General features: G+C 44.4%; 1 long non-coding RNA gene across 1 annotated transcript in view; it reads right to left on the minus strand.

Annotated features, from left to right (window-relative positions):
* The window catches only part of LOC140454626 (uncharacterized), a 35,311-nt gene extending 21,611 nt beyond the window's left edge, over nt 1–13,700 (minus strand). The window contains exons 1-2 of the long non-coding RNA XR_011952728.1: nt 13,587–13,700; nt 5,264–5,408 (exon numbers count right to left, since the gene is read on the minus strand). This is a non-coding gene — a long non-coding RNA (uncharacterized lncRNA). The remainder of the gene's footprint in view (nt 1–5,263; nt 5,409–13,586) is intronic.
* Nucleotides 13,701–23,779: the final 10,079 nt, after the last annotated feature.

Genomic DNA, 23,779 nt, shown 5'->3' on the forward strand with positions numbered 1-23,779 from the left:
TGCATGGCTGAGGAGCTAGTTTATGGGGGAAGAATTCACATTTTTGGATCATTGGAATTTCTTTTGGGGTAGAAGTGACCTGTACAAGAAGGACGGATTGCACCTAAATTGGAAAGGGACTAATATACTGGCAGGGAAATTGACTAGAGCTGCTCAGGAGGATTTAAACTATTAAGATGGTGGGGGGTTGGGATGCAGGGAGATAGTGAAGAAAGAGATCAATCTGAGACTGGTACAGTTGAGAACAAAAGCGAGTCAAACAGTCAAGGCAAGCAGGGACAAGGTAGGACTAATAAATCAAACTGTATTTATTTCAATGCAAGGGGCCGAACAGGGAAGGCAGATGAAATCAGGGCATGGTTAGGAACATGGGACTGGGATATCATAGCAATTACAGAAACACGGCTCAGGGATGGGCAGGACTGGCAGCTTAATGTTCCAGGATACAAATGCTACAGGAAGGATAGAAAAGGAGGCAAGAGAGGAGGGGGAGTGGCATTTTTGTTAAGGGATAGCATTACAGCTGAGCTGAGGGAGGATATTCCCAGAAATACATCCAGGGAAGTTAATTGGGTGGAACTGAGAAATAGGAAAGGGATGAGAACCTTATTGAGATTGTATTATAGACCCCCTAAGAGTCAGAGGGAAATTGAGAAACAAACTTGTCAGGAGATCTCAGCTATCTGTAAGAATAATAGGGTGGTTATGGTAGGGGATTATAACTTTCCAAACATAGACTGGGACTGTCATAGTGTTAAGGGTTTAGATACAGAGGAATTTGTTAAGTGTGTACAAGGCAATTTTCTAATTCAGTATGTGGATGTACCTACGAGAGAAGGAGCAAAACTTGACTTACTCTTGGGAAATAAGGCAGGGCAGGTGACTGAAGTGTCAGTGGGGGAGCACTTTGGGGCCAGCGACCATAATTCTATTAGATTTAAAATAATGATGGAAAATGATAGACCAGATCTAAAGGTTGAAGTTTTAAATTGGAGAAAGGCCAATTTTGACGGTATTAGGCGAGAACTTTCAAAAGCTGATTGGGGGCAGATGTTCACATGTAAAGGGATGGCTGGAAAATGGGAAGTCTTCAGAAATGAGATAACGAGAATCCAGAGAAAGTATATTCCTGTCAGGGTGAAAGGAAAGGCTGGTAGGTATAAGGAATGCTGGATGACTAAAGAAATTGAGGGTTTGGTTAAGAAAAATAAGGAAGCATATGTAAGGTATAGACAGGATAGATCGAGTGAATCCTTAGAAGAGTACAAAGCAAGTAGGAGTATACTGAATAGGGAAATCAGGAGGGCAAAAAGGGGACATGAGGTAGCTTTAGCAAATAGAATTAAGGAGAATCCAAGGAGATTTTATAAATACATTAAGGTCAAAAGAGTACGAAGGAGAGAATAGGGCCCCTCAAAGATCATCAAGGCAGCCTTTGCATGGTGCTGCAAAAAATGGGGAAGATACGAAATGAGTATTTTGCATCAGTATTATGGAAAAGGAAGATATGGAAGATATAGACTGTTGGGAAATAGACGGTGACATCTTGCAAAATGTCTATATTACAGAGGAGGAAGTGCTGGATGTCTTGAAACAGATAAAAGTGCATAAATCCCCAGGACCTGATCAGGTGTACCTGAGAACTGTGTGGGAAGCTAGAGAAGTGATTGATGGGCCTCTTGCTGAGATATTTGTATCATCGATAGTCACAGGTGAGGTGCCAGAAGACTGGAGGTTGGCTAACGTGGTGCCACTATTTAAGAAGGGTGGTAAGGACAAGCCAGGGAACTTGATCAAGTTTTGTGAGGAAGTAACAAGGAGGATTGATGAGGACAGAGTGGTAGATGTGATCTATATGGACTTCAGTAAGGCGTTCGATAAGATTCCCCATGGGAGACTGATTAGCAAGGTTAGATCTCACGGAACTAGCCATTTAGATACAGAACTAGCTCAAAGGTAGAAGACAGAGGGTGGTGGTGGAGGGTTGTTTTTCAGACTGGAGGCCTGTGACCAGTGGAGTGCCACAAGGATCGGTGCTGGGTCCTCTACTTTTTGTCATTTACACAAATGATTTGGATGCGAGCATAAGAGGTACAGTTAGTAAGTTTGCAGATGACACCAAAATTGGAGGTGTAGTGGACAGCGAAGAGGGTCATCCCAGATTACAACAGGATCTTGACTAGATGGGCCAATGGGCTGAGAAGTGGCAGATGGAGTTTAATTCAGATAAATGCGAGGTGCTGCATTTTGGGAAAGCAAATCTTAGCAGGACTTATACACTTAATGGTAAGGTCCTAGGGAGTATTGCTGAACAAAGAGACCTTGGAGTGCAGGTTCATAGCTCCTTGAAAGTGGAGTTGCAGGTAGATAGGATGTTGAAGAAGGCATTTGGTATGCTTTCCTTTATTGGTCAGAGTATTGAGTACAGGAGTTGGGAGGTCATTTTGCGGCTGTACAGGACGTTGGTTCAGCCACTGCTGGAATATTGCGTGCAATTCTGGTCTCCTTCCTATCGGAAAGATGTTGTGAAACTTGAAAGGGTTCAGAAAAGATTTACAAGGATGTTGCCAGGGTTGGAGGATCTGAGCTACAGGGAGAGGCTGAACAGGCTGGGGCTGTTTTCCCTGAAGCTTTGGAGGCTGAGGGGTGACCTTATAGAGGTTTATAAAATTATGAAGGGCATGGATGAGGTAAATAGGCAAGTCTTTTCCCTGAACTAGAGGACATAGGTTTAGGATGAGAGGGGAATGATATAAAAGGGACCTAAGGGGCAACTTTTTCACACAGAGGGTGGTACGCGTATTTAATGAGCTGCCAGAGGATGTGGTGGAGGCTGGTACAATCGCAACATTTAAGAGGCATTTAGGTGGGTATATGAATAGGAAGGGTTTGGAGGGATAAGGGCTGGGTGCTGGCAGGTGGGACTAGGTTGGGTTGGAATATCTGGTCGGCATGGTTGGACCGAAGGGTCTGTTTCCATGCTATACATCTCTATGACTCTATTTAGGACTGAGATGAGGAGGAATCTGCAGAATTCATCACCTCAGAGGATTGCAAATACTTCATCTTCGAATATAAGTAGGGTGTGAATGACAGACGTTTGCTCTCACAGGGAACCAAGAGAAAGGGAGCAGGATGATGGAGTTGAACCTGAACATCAACCATGATTAAAACAAATAGCAGAGCAGAGCATGGACCATAATGTCCATCCCCACCCTTCTTTCTGATATCCTTGCGATCAACATTATAAGATGATAAAAGGGAAGGATAGAAAAAGGAATAGATAAAAGAAATCTAGGGTCACCTTTTAAAAATCCCTAAGAAGTATGAGCAGAAGTGTGTGATTGTGGATATATTTTCATGTAATGGGGTTTGGTGATTATTAGTATAAATACTGTGGGCCCATATCAAGGAAATGATTGTCCAGGAGAAAGCAGAGTATCCGCTTCAAAGAAGATTATATCTGGAAAGCTGTTTTAGAGGAATTATTTGGTTGGATGAATCTATACTTCCAGTCTATAAAAATAAATAGAAGGACTGAAAAATTGTCATTATTGTAATGGTAATGTCCCATCCAGTAATTCAGCAATTTTTAAAGATGAGTCTTACTGGAGAATTTCCTTTTGTTAAAGTCATATTCTTTTAGTTTGCCTCATTGGTTCTGATGATTGTTTTAAAATGTATTTTTATTAAAACACTGAATGAATGTTGGTGACATGATCAAAGCTATTGCGTTAGTATGATTTTGATCCCACAGGCACATAGAAGCTGATTTAACATTCTCAATGTGACTGAATAGCCTTTTTCATAATACTCCATTAATGTCACCAGCACTCATTGTGTAAGTCCTTTTACTGTAAATACAATTTATTTTTGATTTACTAAAATTCTTTCTGAATTTTAAACCATTTATAGATATAATTTTCAAATCAAGATGGAGGCAAAAGACAAATGAAGACTAAATAAAAAATGGTCCAAATTCATTGCACTGTTTTAATGTGTGTGAAACCTAACATGTAGTCTGGGATCTGATACAAACTCAATAAACAACTGGAATGCCAAGGATGTGATACAAGTCACACTCCACTGACTGGACCACCATGGGTCTGGTACATATCCTATTTCACAATTAGACTTTTAGGGATTTGACAGCTATTTTATTCCAGGATCATATCTCCAGGGATCTAACACATATCTCTGACAACTATCAGGCCTTCTGGTATCTGCTATGTATCTGAATTTTTGAATCAATGTATTATTGGATAGTCAAATAACACAAACTGTTTCTTTATCAGATTCTCTGGTGGGATTTCATCCAAATTTTCACTACCATTTCCACAAAAGAGCTTAGAAAGTTCCATTATATTTACAATCTTAGTCCCCATGCATTCTTCATAAATCATTCCACACGAGACGTTTCTCTTGAACTATCAAGCTGAGTTCTGAATTTTGTACTTTGGCCCATACATAATTGATTACAATGGATTCCCTGGATATACACTTAAGGCATCAGAGCAATTAAAGGGCTATATATTTATCCAAACTGTTCTTACACTCCAACCCTGATGACAGTTCAGAACTACTTTATTGGCCACAATGCGATTTATGATGTACTGAGGTTTGAAAGGTGCTATATAAATCCAAGCCCTTTTGCTAAAGGTACAACCAGAAGTTCTTCCATTGTTGTTGATGTCTGATAAACCAAATCCATTGTGTTATGCACTAAATACCAGCAACACCATGACTTAACTCATGGCAAGGCTATTTCATTTAGGTTAAGGCACACAAATCACTGAAGCAGCAACAGTTCCAGCTACACTGCTGCTTCAGTGAGTGTCAGAAAGCATTGCAGCCAGGCTTGATACTGTTGGACACACAGTCAGGACTCAAACATATTTTAGTAAAGTGACACAGAGAAAAATTAATACTTCAGCTTGAAGAGAAATTTCTCTCATAGACTGGTGCTCAATAGGTATCAGAACTGCGAGCCTGAGCTGATTTTGACACAAAGTACAGAAAATCCAGACATGGTGATGTTTTTCTCCATCCCTTGCTAACTACTTAAATCAGTTTGCACAGTGTCTATCACCCATTGGTCTGGATTTCCCATGCAGTCAGTGAAATTAATAACCTAAAACCTTTCAGATTGAGAAAACAGCCATGAGCCCATCAATCCTACTCTGCTTGGTATCAGTGTACCATAAGTATTTACCCCAACCGTTATCACTACCATCAACCACCACATACCTTTTGAAGTACCTACCGGAATGACACTAAAGGGTGAAATCTCCAGCTGCTGTACTACCAGCCACCAGGGTAGGCTGCAGGAAATCCATATGGCTTCCAAAGTTGCTGTGCTGTCAATAACTCAGAGATCCAATGTTGTAAAATGGTTTCTACTTCCAAATCTACAAAAATAAAATGAAGAGGAAGAGATAAACAGATCCCTCCAGATTGTCCAACCTAATCATGAAGACATTTTGGAACAAAACATACATCTTCCCCATCCCAATATATAATTTCCTGGGGCTGGATAAAATCATGGGGAGAGAAAATTTGAATACTTCCTCTTCCTGGCTCTTAAACTGGATGAATTAGTAAAGGAGATCACTTTGATTCTGATTAATGTCATACTGTCACTATAATGAAGAGCCATTCAAACTTTCAAAAAGTTCCACCAGTGGGCAGAGGTCCCACCAGAAGACAGAAGACCCACCAACGGGCAGAAGACCCACCAGTAGGCAGACAACTCACCAGTAGGCAGAAGACCCACCAGCAGGCAGATGACCCATCAGCAAGCAGAATACCCACCAGTAGGCAGAAGTCCCACCAGCAGGCAGAAGTCCCACCAGCGGGCAGCAGTCCCACCAGCGGGCAGAAGACACACCAGCAGACAGAGGTCCCACAAGTAGACAGAATTCCCACCAGCAAGCAGAAGACCCACCAGTAAGTAGAAGTCCCACCAGCAGGCAAACAACCCAGCAGCAAGCAGAAGATCCAACAGTGGACTGAAGTCCCACCAGTTGGCAGAAGGCACACAAGTGGGCAGAAGACCCACCAGCAAGCAGCACTCCCACCAGTAGGCAGAAGACCCACCAGCAGGCACAAGACCCACCAGTAGACAGGAGACACACCAGCAAGCAGAAGACCCAACAGTGGACAGAAGTCCCAACAGTAGGCAGATGATACACCAGCAAGCAGAAGACACACCAGTAGGCTGATGACCCACCAGTGGGCAGAAGACCACCAGCAGGCAAATGACCCAGCAGCAAGCAGAAGACCCACCAGCGGGCAGAAGACCCACCAGCGGGCAGAAGACCCACCAGCGGGCAGAAGACCCACTAGTAGGCAGAAGACCCACTAGTAGGCAGAAGACCCACCAGTGGACAGAAGTCCCATCACCAAGCATACGACCCACCAGCGGGCAGAAGACCCACAAGCGGGCAGAAGACCCACAAGCGGGCAGAAGACCCACCAGTAGGCAGAAGACCCACCAAAAAGCAGATGACCCACCAGCAAGCAGAAGACCCACCAGTAGGCAGAAGTCCCACCAGTAGGCAGACGACCCACCAGCAAGCAGACGACCCACCAGCAAGCAGACGACCCACCAGCAAGCAGACGACCCACCGGTAGGTACATGTCCCACCAGCAGGCATAAGACCCACCAGTAGGCTGACGTCCCACCAGCAGGCAGAAGTCCCACCAGCAGGCAGAAGTCCCACCAGCAGGCAGAAGTCCCACCAGCAGGCAGACGACCCAGCAGCAGGCAGACGACCCAGCAGCAGGCAGACGACCCAGCAGCAAGCAGAAGACTCACCAGCAGGCAGAAGACCCACCAGCAGGCAGAAGACCCACCAGCAGGCAGAAGACCCACCAGTGGATAGAAGGCCCATCAGCAAGCAGACGTCCCACCAGCAGGCAGAAGACCCAACAGTAGGTAGAAGACCCACCAGCAGGCAGAAGACCCACCAGCAGGCAGAAGTCCCACCAGCAGGCAGAAGTCCCACCAGCAGGCAGAAGTCCCACCAGCAAGCAGAAGACCCATCAGTGGACTGGTGGGACCTCCGTCCACTGGTGGGTCTTCTGCTTGCTGGTGGGACTTCTGCCTGCTGATGGGACTTCTGCCTGCTGGTGGGTCTTCTGCCTGCTGGTGGGTCTTCTGCCTGCTGGTGGGTCTTCTGCCTGCTGGTGGGTCTTCTGCCTGCTGGTGGGTCTTCTGCCTACTGGTGGGTCTTCTGCCTACTGGTGGGACTTCTGCCTACTGGTGGGTCTTGTTCCTACTATTGGGTCTTCTGCTTGTGGGCAAAAGCTCTTATCAGGAGAAATTACCCTGAAACTTTCTTGCTCTAAGTTCCCTGCTAAAAATCAAACTGAATGATGAATATCTCAATTACTTCTCATGCTCTCTTTCCAACACACATAAAACAAGCTGCTTCTTCATGCTGTTAATTGACACCTCCTCTTCAAGCCTATTCTGTACTTATTTAAGTTATTATGGGAGTTCTTTTGATTTTTTAAAATTCTAGTTCCACTCTGCTTTGTTTTTCTAGGCAATCTGCAAAACAGTCCAAGTTAAACATCAGAAAATGAATTATTTGCTTTATTGTATGTTAAATTGGATTTCGTTTTGTGTTCTTTAAGCTACTGGGAACGCAAACTTATCTCTTCACATAATTAGTATCCAATGATAGTATCAAATGCTTCATTAAATCTCTCTTCTGCATCAATTGTCTGAACTCAATATCCTTAAAATGTTTCACAGCAGATTTTGCCAATTAATGGTGGTTTGAATGCAGTTTTATCTTGTAATCTGGTGTACATTGGGAAGTGAGTTTAATGGACTGGTTCACTCCGTTCAGAATTCTGGATTGAACCCAAACCCGAGAGGCAAAATTACATTAATTCTGAATAACATTCAACAATAAACTTATAGTTCCCTTATTTTAATGTAGACTCTCTTAACGTGTAAATTGGGGAGGAGAGGGATGCAATTACCACAGAGGAGAGTTGGGAAAAAGTACAGGAAGTCAGGGATAAGCTTGAAGAATGGACATGTAATTGGCAAATGAACACTAATATAGCTAAGTACGATATGGCACTATTTTTTTAATAAAAAAGAACACGGAGGCCACATAGCTCTTGAAAATGGATTGCCTGAATGCGATAAGGCAGCAGAAGGATCTGGAGGTGCAGGTATACACATCACTAAAAGTAGCAATGTGGTTTAACAAGGTGATAAGAGCAAGAAAACAAGCCTTGAGGTACATTTCGAGCAGAGAAGTGATGTTAAATTTGTATAGAACCAGGTCATGCCAGTTCAGCTTGCTGCCATCAGGACTACAGATACCAGTGTTCAAAGAGGCTAGCAGGGTATTAAAATATTCCAGGAATCTGTCTCTTAACAGGTAGCTAGTATTGCTGAGATGTCAGCCAGTGATATGGCAGTAGGCCTTTGGAGTATAAACCTGCTGTCGGCTCTCACAAAAACAGCAATTTCCCATTCCTGCCACACAGCGATACCTGAGCTGTTCCTTGTCAAATGGATGAGCCCAGACTTTCACTGCCCATGTCAAGATAAATGCAATTTACACCCAAAACTGCTCCAAGACACCCACTAAGGATATCAAATAGAGCGTCATCCTTCACTGCAAATTGGAAGCCACACTGTTTAGAAACTCTGGAATAACCAAAGGTGGACAGAAGGTCAGCATAAGCAAATGGACAGGTTTTAATTTTTAATCTTGGTTTGGAATGTGAATTTTGCAATAGCTTTTTTTTTTGCATTGTGGCTAGTGGAATAATATGATGGCCAGTGACAGAGAAAAGTTAAGGAGTTTGGAGCTGTTGGTTAATGGAGAAAAATAAGCCTGTGATACTTGGTGTCAGATTCAGATGAGCTATTTCTGGACAATGGAACAAGAAGATGACTATTCAGGCTCCAGCCTTTGTTCCACCTCCACATCCTTCTCCTGCTCCTCAACATCTCACTGGTTAAGTGTGCTTTGTGCCTGAGAGGTGTGCAGAGATAAGGTACACCGGTTCCAAATGAATAGGACTTTATGACAGAAGCTTTTAAAATGTTTACATACTGTAAGCTTTCTTTTCAATTTCTCTTCCTCTGCATCCATTCCCAGCAAAGTCCCCTCTGACTACCTCCCTTCAGCCTTTGTTCAGCACACAGTTACCCACATATAAACACTGGATGTAAGTTTGCTCGCTAAGCTGGAAGGTTCATTTTCAGATGTTTCGTCACCATACTAGGTAACATCTTCAGCAACCTCCAAATGAAGGACTGCTGATGATTCCTGCTTTCTATTTATATGTTTGGGTTTCTTTGGGTTAGTGATGTCATTTCCTGTGGTGATGTCATTTTCTGTTCTTTTTCCTGTCCACTGGGACAATACATCCATCCTAGGACAAGCCAAACAGAGAGACACACGAGAATTCCTAGAAGCATAGAATTCCAACCGGAATTCTATCAACAAGCACATTGACTTGGACCTGATTTACCATCCCCTGAGAAAAAGAACAGGAAATGACATCACCATAGGAAATGACATCACCATAGGAAATGACACCACCAACCCAAATAAACCCAAACATATAAATAGAAAGCAGGAATCATCATCAGTGCTGGTCACTGAAGATGTTACCTAGTATGATGATGAAATGTCTGAAAATGAACCTTCCAGCTCAGTGAGCAAACCTACATCCTGAACCTCAACCTGAGCTACAAATCTTCTCAAAACTTGCTAATACAAATACTGAACAGTTGAACGTGACGTTATGAGAAAGGACTGTCCCCTGATTATTGTAAAGCTGTGCAACAGACCATCATGAATCAGTCGATAGGTCTGTGGAGTGGAATCATTCCTTCAGATTGCCAATGGCTTCTAGTCCGACATATGTCTTAGAACATAGAACATTACATGACAGCGCAGTACAGGCCCTTCAGCCCTCGATGTTGCACCGCCCTGTCATACTAATCTGAAGCCCATTCCACCTACACTATTACATGTATGTCCAATGACGACTTAAATGCACTTAAACTTGGCGAATCTACTACCGATGCAGGCAAAGCATTCCATACCCTTACTACTCTGAGTAAAGAAACTATCTCTGACATCTGTCTTATACCTATCTCCCCTCACATTAAAGTTTTGTCCCCTTGTGTTTGCCGTCCCCATACTTGGAAAAAGGCTCTCCCTGTCCACCCTATCTAACCCTCTGATTATCTTGTATGTCTCTATTCAGTCACCTCTCAACCTTCATCTCTCTAACGAGAACAGCCTCAAGGCCCTCAGCCTTTCCTTGTAAGACATTCCTTTCATACCAGGCAACATCCTAGTAAATCTCCTCTGCACCCTTTCCAAAGCTTCCACATCCTTCTTATAATGCGGTGACCAGAACTGTACACAATACTCCAAGTGTGACCGTACCAGAACTTTGTATAGCTGCATTATAACCTCCTCGTTCTGGAGCTCAATCCCTCTATTAATAAAGGCCAAAACACTGTATGCTTTCTTAACAACCCTGTCAATCTGGGTGGCAACTTTCAGGGATCTGTATACTTGGACACCGAGATCTCTCTGCTCATCTGCACTCCCAAGAATCCTACCATTAGCCCAGTGCTTTGCATTCCGATTATTCCGGCCAAAGTGTATCACCTCACGCTTGTCCACATTAAACTCCATTTGCCACCTCCCAGCCCAGCTCTGCATCCTAACTATGTCTCTCTATAACCTACTACATCCTTCATCACTATCCACAACTCCACCAACCTTAGTGTCGTCTGCAAATTTACTAACCCACCCTTCTAAGCCCTCATCAGGTCATTTATAAAAGTGACGAACAGCAGTGGACCTTGCGGTTCACCACTAGTAACTGGACACCAAGATGAACATGTTGCATCAACTACAACCCTCTGTTTTCTTTTAGCAAGCCAATTACTGATCCAAACTGCCATGTTTCCCACAATCCCATTCCTCCGCATTTTGTATAATAGCCTACTGTGAGGAACCTTATCGAACGCCTTGCTGAAATCCATATACACCACATCAACCGGTTTACCCTCATCTATCTGTTTGGTCACTTTGTCAAAAACCTCAATGAGATTCGTTAGGCACGACCTACCCTTCACAAAACCGTGCTGACTGTCCCTGATCAGATTATTCTTTTCTAGATGGTTATAAATCCTATCTCTCATAACCTTTTCTAACACTTTACTAACAACTGAAGTGAGGCTCACTGGGTCTGTAATTACCAGGGTTGTCTCTACTACCCTTTTTGAACAAGGGAACCACATTTGCTATTCTCCAGTTCTCAAGCACTATTCCTGTAGACAATGATGATTTGAAGATCAATGCCAAATGCTTGGCAATCTCTTCCCTTACTTCCCAGAGGATCCTAGGATAGATCCCATCCGGCCCAGGGGACTTGTCTATTTTCACAATCTGCAGTATTTCTAATACCTCTTCCTTGTGAACCTCAATCACTTCTAGTCTAGATGCAACTATCTCTGCATCCTCCTCGCCAATATTTTCATTTTCTATAGTGAACACTGTCGAAAAATATTTATTCAGTGCTCCCCCTATCTTCTCTGACTCCACACGCAACTTCCCACTATTATCCTTGATTGGCCCTAATTTAACTCTCGTCATTCTTTTATTCCTGACATACCTATGGAAAGCCTTAGGGTTAACCCTAATCCTATTCGCCAACAACTTCTCATGTCCCCTCCTGGCTCTTCTGAGCTCTCTTTTTAGGTCTTTCCTGACTTCCTTGTAACCCTCAAGCGCCCTAACTGAGTTTTCACATTTTGTCCTAACATAAGCCTTCTTCTTCTTCTTGACCAGGGATTCCACTTCCTTAGTAAACCACGGCTCACGCGTTCTATATCTTCCTCCCTGCCCGACAGGTACATACTTATCTAGGACACACAGGAGCTTTTCCTTGAATAAGCTCCACATTTTAAATGTGCTCATCCCCTGCAGTTTCCTTCTCCATTATACGCTTCCTAAATCTTTCCTAATTGCATCGTAATTTCCTTTCCCCCATCTGTAACTCTTGCTCAGTAGAGTACACCTATCCCTTTCCATCACTAAAGTAAACCTGACAGAATTGTGATTGCTGTCACCAAAGTGCTCACCTCACCTACTTCAAATCTAACACCTGGCCAGGCTCGTTACCCAGTACTAAATCTAAAGTGGCTTCACCCCTTGTTGGCCTGTCTACATACTCTGTCAGGAAGCCCTCCTGCACGCACTGGACAAAAACCAACCCATCTATAGTACTCGTACTGTAGTGATCCCAGTCAATATTTGGATAGTTGCAGTCCCCCATGACAACTACCCTGTCTCTTTCACTCCTATCGAGAATCACTTTTGCTATACTTTCCTCTCCATCTCTGGGACTATTCGGAGGCCTATAGAAAACTCCTAGCAGGGTAACTTCTCCTTTCCTGTTTCTAACCTCAGCCCATACTACTTCAGTTAATGAGTCCCCAAACATCCTTTCTACAACTGTAATATTATCCCTGATCAACAATGCCACACCTCCCCCTCTTTTACCATCTTCTTTGTTCTTACTGAACCATTTGAATCCCGGAACCTGCAACAGCCATTCCTGTCCCTGCTCTATCCATGTCTCCGTAATGGCCACAACATCGAAGTTCCAGGTACCAACCCATGCTGCCAGTTCACCCACTTTATTTTAGATGCTCCTCACGTTGAAGTACACACACTTCAAACCAGGTTCTCGCTTGCCAGTGTCAGATACTTGATTTGGGAACTCCCTACTCTCATCCTCTTCTGTATCTGTCCTACAATTTTGGTTCCTATCCCCCTGCTGTATTAGTTTAAATCCACCTTAATAGCTTTAGTGAATTTCCCACCCAGGGTATTGGTACCCCTCTGGTTTAGATGAAGACCATCCTGCTTGTAGAGGTCCCACCTACCCCAGAAAGAGCTCCAATTATCCAAAAAACCGAAACCCTCCCTCCTGCATCATCCCTGTAGCCACATGTTCAACTCCTTTCTCTCCCTATTCCTCACCTTACTAGCACGTGGCACAGGCAGCAAACCAGAGAAAACAACTTTGTTCGTCCTAGCTCTAAGCTTACATCCTAGCTCCCTGAATTTCTGCCTCAAGTCCCCATCTCTCTTCCGACCTATGTCGTTGGTGCCAACATGGACCACGACTTGGGTCTGCTCTCCCTCCCCCCGAAGGATCCCACAAACACAATCAGAGACATCACGGACCCTGGCACCTGGGAGGCAACACACCAACCGTGAGTCTCTCTCGTCCCCACAGAACCTCCTATCTGTCCCCTTAACAATGGAGTCCCCAATGACTACTGCTCTGCTCCTCTTCCCCCTTCCCTTCTGAGCAGCAGGTGCCCCACTGCTTTCCCCTGGTAAGTCATCCCCCCCAACAGAATCCAAAATGGTATATTTATTGTTGAGGGGAATGGCCACAGGGGATCCCTGCAACCACACAAATATAACCTGTTCTACTTACCCTTCCCAGAGTTCCTTTGCTTGCTCCTCCCTCGCTAGCCTGAAGGTAAGAAGGTTAAATATACTTACCAGCCTTCCCGACAATCACCTCGCACCAACGTCACCTCCTCCCGGCTCTCAGTGTCTTGAAGCAGCATAACTCTTATTGTATAGTGGCCAAGAGCACTGGGAAATCAGAAGATTGGGAAGGCTACGAAAACAAACAGAGGATAATAAAGAGAGAAATAAGGAAGGAGAGGATCAAATATGAAGGTAAGCTAGCCAGTGATAGTAAAAGTTTCTTTCAATACATAAGAAACAAACGTCAGGCAAAAGTAGACATTGGGCCACTTCAAAATGATGCTGGAAGCCTAGTGATGGGAGATAAGGAAATGGCTGAAGTACTTTGCGTCAGTCTTCACAGTGGAAGACATGAGTAATATCCCAACAATTAAAGGTAGTCAGGGGGCTGAGTTGAGTATAGTTGCCATTACAAAAGAGATAGTGCTAGAAAAGCTAAAAGGTCTTAAAACTGAAAACTCTCCTGGCCCTGATGGGCTACATCCTAGAGTTCTGAGGGAGGTGGCTGAGGAAATAGTGGAGGCATTGGTTGAGATCTTTCAAAAGTCACTGGAGTCAGGGAAAGTCCCGGAAGATTGGAAGATCGCTGTTGTAACCCCCTTGTTCAAGAAAGGATCAAGACAAAAGACGGAAAATTACAGGCCAATTAGCCTAACCTCGGTTGTTGGTAAAATTCTAGAATCCATCATTAAGGATGAGGTTTCTAAATTCTTGGAAGAGCAGGGTCGGATTAGAACAAGTCAACATGGATTTAGTAAGGGGAGGTCATGCCTGACAAACCTGTTAGAGTTCTTTGAAAAGGTGGCAAGTAGGTTAGACCAGGGAAACCCAGTGGATATGGTCTACCTAGACTTCCAAAAGGCCTTTGATAAGGTGCCACATGGGAGGCTGCTGAGTAAGGTGAGGGCCCATGGTGTTCGAGGAGGGCTACTGGCATGGATTGAGGATTGGCTGTCTGACAGAAGGCAGAGAATTGGGATAAAAAGGTTCTTTTTCAGAATGGCAGCCGGTGACAAGCGGTGTCCCATAGGGTTCAGTGTTGGGACCGCAGCTGTTCACGTTATATATTAATTATCTGGATGAAGGGACTGGGGACATTCTAGCGAAGTTTGCCAATGATACGAAGTTAGGTGGACAGGCAGGTAGTACTGAGGAAGTGGGGAGGCTGCAGAAGGATCTAGACAGTTTGGGAGAGTGGTCCAGGAAATGCCTGATGAAATTCAACGTGAGCAAATGTGAGGTCTTGCATTTTAGAAAAAAGAATACAAGCACGGACTACTTTCTAAACGGTGAGAAAATTCGTAAAGCCAAAGTACAGAGGGATCTGGGAGTGCTAGTCGAGGATTCTCTAAAGGTAAACATGCAGGTTGAGTCAGTGATTAAGAAAGCGAATGCAATGTTGTCATTTATCTCAAGAGGGTTGGAATATAAAAGCACCGTTGTGCTACTGAGCCTTTATAAAACTCTGGTTCAGCCCCATTTGGAGTACTGTGTCCAGTTTTGGGCCCCATACCTCAGGAAGGACATACTGGCACTGGAGAGTGTCCAGCGGAGACTCACACGGATGATCCCTGGAATGGCAGGTCTAACATACGAGGAACGGTTGAGGATCCTGGGATTGTATTCATTGGAGTTTAGAAGGTTAAGTGGAGATCTAATAGAAACTTACAAGATAATACATGGCTTGGAAAGGGTGGACACTAATAAATTGTTTCCATTAGGCGAAGAGACTAGGACCCGTGGGCACAGCCTTAGAATTAGAGGGGGTAAATTCAGAACAGAAATGCGGAGACATTTCTTCAGTCAGAGAGTGGTGGGCCTGTGGAATTCATTGCCGCGGAGTGCAGTGGAGGCTGGGACGCTAAATGGCTTCAAGGCAGAGATTGATAAATTCTTGATGTCACAAGGAATTAAGGGCTACGGGGAGAATGCTGGTAAGTGGAGTTGAAATGCCCATCAGCCATGATTGAATGGCGGAGTGGACTCGATGGGCCGAATGGCCTTACTTCCGCTCCTATGTCTTATGGTCTTATACATACTGTGCACATACTAGGCGTGGATTACAATTCAGAATCACATGACACAGTGATGGGAACCAAAACTGTGGGACAGGTACAGAAGGGGATGAGAGTAGGGAGTTCCCAAATCACACTGGGTGACCTACGGACATGTTGATCGTTAATAATGACATTTTTTAAGAATAACAACATGCATCCAAAAGTTGACTGTAGATATAAATTCATCGATTACCTGGAGACAGAGAGAGGGAGAGACACTGGAATATCACATCTGATGAGGCATCAAAGAACCCTCAAAGGAGAAGAATGCACTACCAGCTGCAGTTGAATCTCCCAGGAATATCTCAGGCAGTTAAAATGCTCATGAGAAGACAGTAGTCTGGGCAACGGACATATATGCATTTTCCCCTTTTAAGACTTCACAGGGATGAGGTTAAAAGTGAGCTTCAATCCTTGTCTGTGTATGTTGGTGGCTTGACACCCTAATCTGTGGACTAGTGTTCACTAAAGATTACAATTCTGAGAACACCCATTAAAGCACTCCAGCATTGTGAATAAAGGAAGTGGAGATCATCTCCCTCATTCTGAGCGGTGTCAGTCGACTACTGCCGAAAGGAGTCAAGACTCCTTTTAATCTTTTTAACTGGGTAGTACAACAATTAAAGTAGCCAGTCTAATATTGATCCCTATTTCTTCGGAGTAAATGTTCAGGGAAAGCTTACAAAATTTAATCTTTCTTGCCTGAGGAAAGTGCCACTGATTATGAGACAGTGAAAAAGCCATCTGAAATGGTACCAGAGGCACGCTATCAGAAATTCCATACCCTCAGGAAATGGCCTGACAAGAGGTAGCAGGGATTTGAAACACTGCAGCAGCTTGCTTTCAACCAACACGTATGAGTAATTAAGACAGAAATCACTTCCAAAACTTCCATGAATAATTCTCCATGAGGGTTTTAAGAAGTCATCGCCTTTCTACTAAGGTCATACCCCCAGAGGTTGACTTGGTCTAGACAAGCCACCACACTGTCTGATGATCCGTGAAGTCCTATCCAGAGGAAACACTTACCTTGTTAACCCCAACCAACTGAAAAGGATAGGGACAGAGAGAAATTGAACCCCATGGGAGAGGAGATCATCCTGAAGCACTCCTCAGGACAGGAAGAGTGATGTGGAGATTAAAAATTAGGCCAAAAAAAAACTGTGTTTAAACTGTCAAAGGCTTGTCCACATTAATTGCTGAAAGCTACAGAAAAATCAATAGGATTTATTGGGGCACATACACCCAGAGCATAGGAGTCAGTCAGAGCATTGCAGACACAGTTATAATTCATAGAGTCATAGAGATGTACAACATGGAAACAGATCCTTCGGTTCAACCTGTCCATGCCGACCAGATATCCCAACCCAATCTAGTCCCACCTGCCAGCACCCGGCCCATATCCCTCCAAACCCTTCCTATTCATATACACATCTGCATGCCTCTTAAATGTTGCAGTTGCACCAGCCTCCACCACTTCCTCTGGCAGCTATGCCTCTGATTGCAGCTGCAAATTCCTGTAAAAGTATTCCAGAGAGTGAATAGGGCTGAACAAATCTTCATGATTTAGAGGAATTTTATATCTAAAGGAACAGTGTTCGCATTTCCCCAGGGTGAGGCAAGCAAGCCTGCAGTGAACTTCAGGGAGACAAAGGCTAGATCTACTGCTGAGAAAAGGCATCATCTTCCCAATAGATATTACAATAAGTGCAATGGTGCTGACAAAAGGGATTGAGGGGGGGATTCATGTATATTCTGTATTTGGACCCTATATCAGGACCAGTGAATGTGGGAGTCATCCCCAGTTTGCCTGTGGTTGGAATCAACATGCTCTTCTGCTTTGATAGGATCAAAGGCAATAGATTCCCTAGTGGTCTCTGAGAAGCCCATTCAGTTCAGGGACATCAAATCGCTATGGGAGAAAGCACCTGGCATTTCTCTAACTATGTGGGTACACGGTCCATAGCCAAACAAGCTCAATGACTTGGTGCTGAAATGGCACTGCAAATGGAAGAGCCTACAGGCTGGTTTTCCAAAACTTTTTTTTTTGGGAGTCTGTAATAAATAGAGCTTCCTTGTGTAGCACCCAAGGAAGGCCCACTTCCAAAACACTAGTTCAGAGTACTCACACTGAGATTGAGGCAGAAACAGCCCCTGAGTATCACGATAGCTACAAAGAGGTGCTGATGAGGAAATGAAAGACCTTCACTGAAAATGAGTGGACAGTGATCCACCAGATAGTGACACTGGCCAGGTACCACTAGGGCGTATTATGGCTAACCCATGAAGTTCCGATAGCTGGAGGTACCAGTGTAAACAGCAAGGCATCAGCCAGCATCTTTAATGGCCACAGATCCACAAGGAAGTCAGAAGATCTTGAAGAATCTTGCTAACAGTGATTAGCTAAAGCCCAAGTGACCAATGGGTCAACGATGAGGACTGGTTAGGGTTACAAAGATGGAAGCAGTAGCACAATTCTCCCATTTGTCATGGGAATGTGTATGTTTATGGAAAGGTCATCCCAAATTTCAGCACAGTAGCCGCACGACTGACAGATCTATTAAAAAGGTAGTATCAACTGAAAAATGACAAACTGCTTTTGAAAACTTGAAAGTAATTTTTAAAAATGTGCCAGTACTAATAGCTCCAAACTTTAACTGTAGAAGACAGGCAAGAGGCTGGAAGAACACAGCAAGCCAGGCAGCAGCAGGATGTGCAGAAGTCAACGTTTCAGGTGAAACCCTCCTTCAGGACTGGGGGTGGGTGTCAGGAGAGCTGCTGATAAAGGGGGAGGCAGGGGCAGGGTGGTGAAGTGGGGATAGGTGAAGACAGGTAGAGGGTATGACCCTAGTTGATCAATGGGAGAAATGAATCCGGTAAGTGGCAGGGAGGAATGAAAGGGAAGGGGACGAGCTGGGAAGGGAGTTGGGGATGGAGAGGGAGGTTATTTGAAATTGGAGAACTCAGTGTTGAGTCCTCCGAGCAGTAGGCTGCCCAGGTGGAAGGTAAGGTTGGCCTCCTCCATTGCCACAATGAACCACACCATAAATTGGAGGAACAACACTTCATCTTCAACCTGGGCAGCCTACAGCCCAGAGGACTCAACATTGAGTTTTCCAATTCCAGCCTCCCTTCTCATCCCCTGACTCCATTCATTCGGATTCATTCCTCCCACTGACTAACCAGGTCGTACCCTCTACTTGTCTTCATCTATCCCCATTTCAACACCCTGCAGCACCCCCTACACCCACCCTCAGTCCTGAAGAAGGGTTAACCCAAATTGTCAACTTCTCCACCTCCTGATCGTGCCTGGCTAGCTGTGTTCTTCCAGCCTCCTGCCTGTCTTCTTTGGATTCCAGCATCTGCAGTTTTTTTTGGCATTAACCAAGCATTTTAAAAAGCCATTGAGCCAAGTGACAACTGGCCAGGGGTTTCCCTCTCCAGGAAGACAAAACACTATTAGAGAGATTATTGGGTACATGCCCAAAGAACTAAACAAACATCAGAATTGGTACTCTGCAGTGAAGAAGCAAACCTAGTTATTACTAGTTCTCAGGCATAATAAGATACATGTTCAAAGTGGGCAGTGAGAGACCATAGTCTATACTGACCATAACCTGTTAAGTTTTGTGAAAAGGTTTAAAACTCAGAATGCAAGATTATTCCATTGAATGGTTTTATCAATGATACCACTTAAGTATCATCAATACTGCCAAGAAATCAAATGCAATTGCAAATGTCCTGCCCAGAACCTAAAGTGGCCCAGTTAGAATTGAAGAGATATGATTGGCAAACTCTCAAGGAATGAGTGCATGTGTGAGTATGCCTGCTTTGAAAAAAAAAATGCTTTATTTTGCAATGATAGAAGAATGAACCTCATGTCATTCATCATGTGGGAAAAATGTCCTGATAGATCATAACCTTGCATTATCAATGGACATATCAAACTTTAACTACAACATGTGCCTTTCTTTAAAAGGAACAAACAGCCAAAATATGACGGCAGGTGTAAATTCAGAGAAAGACTCTGGATTGTCACACCTGACTAGGTTCAAAAAAGATACAAAAGGGAGAAAACACACTACAAACTGAGCTTTCAAAGACTTGGGACTATCTCAAACAGTGAATATGATAATAAGAAAAGACTGCAGTGTGGGCAAGAGATTTATTTACGTTTTCCCCCTTTTGTGAATACACCAGGCCAAGGTTTAAAGGTAAATTGGTCTATGTGTTAGTAGCCTAATGCCTGGTGCGAGCACCAGTTTGTTGTGAGGGTTACAGCTCTGAGAAGAGGCATTTAAACATCCCTGGATTGCAGGTAAAGAATGGAAATCTCTCTCCATTCTGAGTGTATGTTTCAATAAACCCTCAAAACCAAGAACTTCAAAATCAACTATTTAAATAACAACATCAATGCGACCAGTATTGTCCATTACTATGTCCATAACATTTAAGGATCCACTTTTCACAAAAAAACTCAGAGATGATCTGTATTTTTTTTAAACTTTTGTCATTTTGGGTTCACCTCTTATTTCTTATTAGTATGTTGCATATTGTGATATAAACTCTTCTTGTATTTAGTAATTGTGATATTCTTTTTGTTAATTCAAATAAGTGTGATTAAATTGGCTCCTTTTAAAACAGAAGTTCATTTGGAGCTGAGCAAAAGGTATCCACAAGGGAAGGAATCTTTTGAAAATTTACCTCATTGTGACCAACTAAGGGAGTGGGAGAATAAACAAGGGAAGCCAGTTCATTTCCCTGCCCCCAACTCCCCCCACCCCTCCCCACCTCCCCTCCCCCCCAAAAAAAAACCTGCCCCTTCTCTGCATCCAGGAGGTTAATGATTTGAGGTATCCATCTAGAAACACAGTCTGGGCTGGTCATAAAAATGGATACCATGTTATTCAATAATTACCATCTGGTTTGCCCCGAGGATTGAAATGCAGACTGCTACAGAACAAAATCATCATCACTGCTACCAATATGTCAGGAATTAACATGCATCACAAAAAAGAATCAGGAAGAAAAATTCACATTTTTAAAGCACTTTCATGACCTCAGGATGTCTCAAATGTTTTGCAGCCTATAAAGTACTTTTGAAGTGTTAATGACAGGATACATAATGGCCAGCCTTACACTGCATACAGTCACACACTGAGGAAACAATCCATTTTAGTTTGAGTTTTGGGCAGTGTTGGTAAACAGCCCCCACAATGACTGCAGTCAAAGCACTCTGCAGCATGGGGAAGTCTGTATTCGGAGTGAATTCAGGTATTGCTCTGTCTTCTTTTCTTCTGACAAGAGACAATGAAATGGAGTCAGCGCTGGATAGGATGGCCTGAATGACGTCTCATATGAAGCAGGGAAGGTGTTATACCATCTCCAGTTTCAATCGGGATGGAGCCAGCTGTATAATAGTTCATCGCCGTAGTAACCTTCACAGCCGATGGCAATGCTGCCAAGTTCTGAGACTGTAAGAAGGGTTGCAAGTGGTTCACAGATTTTAGTGAGAACCTCATTATTGAAGTAGCAGCATCTAACCAGCTCCTCCTCACTGAGGTCCAAGTAGGAGTCTTGCTCCCTGAATTCCTAGGCAGATATGATCTCCTGGTAAGAGAAAGTCAACCATTTCTCCTTTTCTCTCAACCAGCTCTACAACTCAGCCTGCTCTACATGGCTACTGCTTATACTCCCAGTCACATTCTATTCCAAGAGGACCACCTCTATTAGTTAACATACTTGGGAACAAATGTTTTATTCAGAAGCTTTAGATTGATACTCAGCAAAAAAAAAAAATTGGTTGTGATTTTTAAGGGCCAATCATTTCAGTCACATATCATCACTGGAGGCGTTCTTCAGAGTAGAGTTCTGGGTCCAGCCATCTACTTTCATCAATCACTTCCCCTCCATCAGAAGAATGCACACTCACCCACCAGGAGGCCAACTTGATTCACAGGTCACATTTCAATCTCTATTTGGGGCCCATTTCCATACTGGAGAATTCTTATTGATGCAGGAGAAAGGTCTTAATAAGCCATTTAATAACTTCAAACATTGACAATACTGCCTAACATGGAGATCAGGTGGAGAAGTTGAATTATCATTTTTGGATATTGGTCTGAAAATGTGAATAATTCATGGAATACAACAAACACCACCACTGTGATCATGTCATGAAGACTTGGGGAGAGAGTAATGTTGGATATTGTGGGAGACAGATATAGGCTAGGCCCTCACGACAGTCTTTGAAATTGTGCAAAATCTATTCTTATAATCTAAATATATAGATGTGGAGATTCAATAAACTGTAGCATGTTTACTGCATCATAAACTCCTTGTTAAACCAAAAGGAGGCTATCCCTGCATATATTACAGCACCTAACTCCTGAAGGAACTCACAGGGCAGAATCTTGTAGGAGCCTGAGTAATGTGGGCTATGTGTCGTTTTGGTGGGAGAATTGAGGTTCAGTGAAGACCACCTCAATATCAGGAGCAACTTCTTCCACCTTTCACACATTTGCTGAGTGTGCGAAGTGGGTTTCTCATGTGGCTGCAGTGAGTTGTCAATTCAGGGGGGATTAGAATTTGTTAAATACCTTATTCATGCTGCAATTCACTTCATTTAGTTTACCAAATGCACCAAACAAGCAAGACATCAAGAATTTTCAATGGAAGTCAGAGCAGGCATGTAGTGATTGTAACGGGGTCAGCCAGATGAACCTCATTTAATATCAGTTCTTTGATTGGGGCTGTTAATCTGGTCCAATCAGGGAATCCTGGCTTACAGTTAAGAACAGGAGTGTTTGGCCCGGACGGAATTTCACATTGGCCCCAAGGTCCCGTACTTCCCGCGGGAGCCTGTGCCCCACAACCTGAGCCGCCTCCGGAATTTTAATTTTGTTGCTTTTAGGGACATAAAAAGGAGGGCCCTGTATCGACTGCTGCTGCACACCGTCCACCTCTTCTCCCTCATCCACCGTCCGGACACGCCTTGGCGTGCCCATTTGCCACCGGGCGGTGGAGATCCCCAGTGGAGGGCTCTCTACGCGGGAGTCCTCCCCCTTTCTCTCGGGGATCTGGGGTGGAGGGTGCTGCACGCAGCAGTCCCCTGCAACCGCAGATTGCGGTGGTTCACGGACTCCCAGCCCAACTGCTTGTTCTGTGGCGCTGTGGAGTCCGTGGACCATGTATATATTGGGTGTGGGCGTTTGCACTCCCTTTTTGATTTCCTCAAAAACCTTCTCCTCTGCTTTTGGCTGCACTTCAGTCCCACGCTCCTGATCTTCGGGCACCCGGTACGGAGGAGGGAGGGCAGGTCCGAGGACCTCCTCGTGGGTCTGCTCCTGGGCCTGGCCAAACTGGCCATCAACAGGTCCAGGCAGCGGGCCGTGGAGGGGGTCGTTAGGGCCGACTGCCTGCCCCTCTTCCGGGGTTACGTTAGAGCCCGGGTGTCCTTGGAGAAGGAGCACGCGGTGTCCACCGACACCCTGGAGTCGTTCAGGGAGAGGTGGGCGCCGCAGGGAGTGGAGTGCATCATTTCTCCCTCCAACTCTATTTTGATTTGATCCCTACCCTCCCCTTCACTGTTTTGCTCACACAGCATTGCCCTGTGGTTTGAAGGGCAGTGCTTGTCACTGGCCACTCGGGTGTCTTTCCTATCTTCCTGGTGGTGGAGATTGAATAAAGATTCGTGCACTTTGTGTCTTTTCACTGTGTCTCACACCTGCGCAAAAAAAAAAAAAAAAAAAAAAAAAAAAAAAAAAAAAAAAAAAAAAAAAAAAAAAGAACAGGAGTGTTTGGCCCGGACGGAATTTCACATTGGCCCCAAGGTCCCGTACTTCCCGCGGGAGCCTGTGCCCCACAACCTGAGCCGCCTCCGGAATTTTAATTTTGTTGCTTTTAGGGACATAAAAAGGAGGGCCCTGTATCGACTGCTGCTGCACACCGTCCACCTCTTCTCCCTCATCCACCGTCCGGACACGCCTTGGCGTGCCCATTTGCCACCGGGCGGTGGAGATCCCCAGTGGAGGGCTCTCTACGCGGGAGTCCTCCCCCTTTCTCTCGGGGATCTGGGGTGGAGGGTGCTGCACGCAGCAGTCCCCTGCAACCGCAGATTGCGGTGGTTCACGGACTCCCAGCCCA

This window comes from Chiloscyllium punctatum, chromosome 3, assembly GCF_047496795.1.
Source record: "Chiloscyllium punctatum isolate Juve2018m chromosome 3, sChiPun1.3, whole genome shotgun sequence".
Taxonomy (NCBI): Eukaryota; Metazoa; Chordata; class Chondrichthyes; order Orectolobiformes; family Hemiscylliidae; genus Chiloscyllium; species Chiloscyllium punctatum.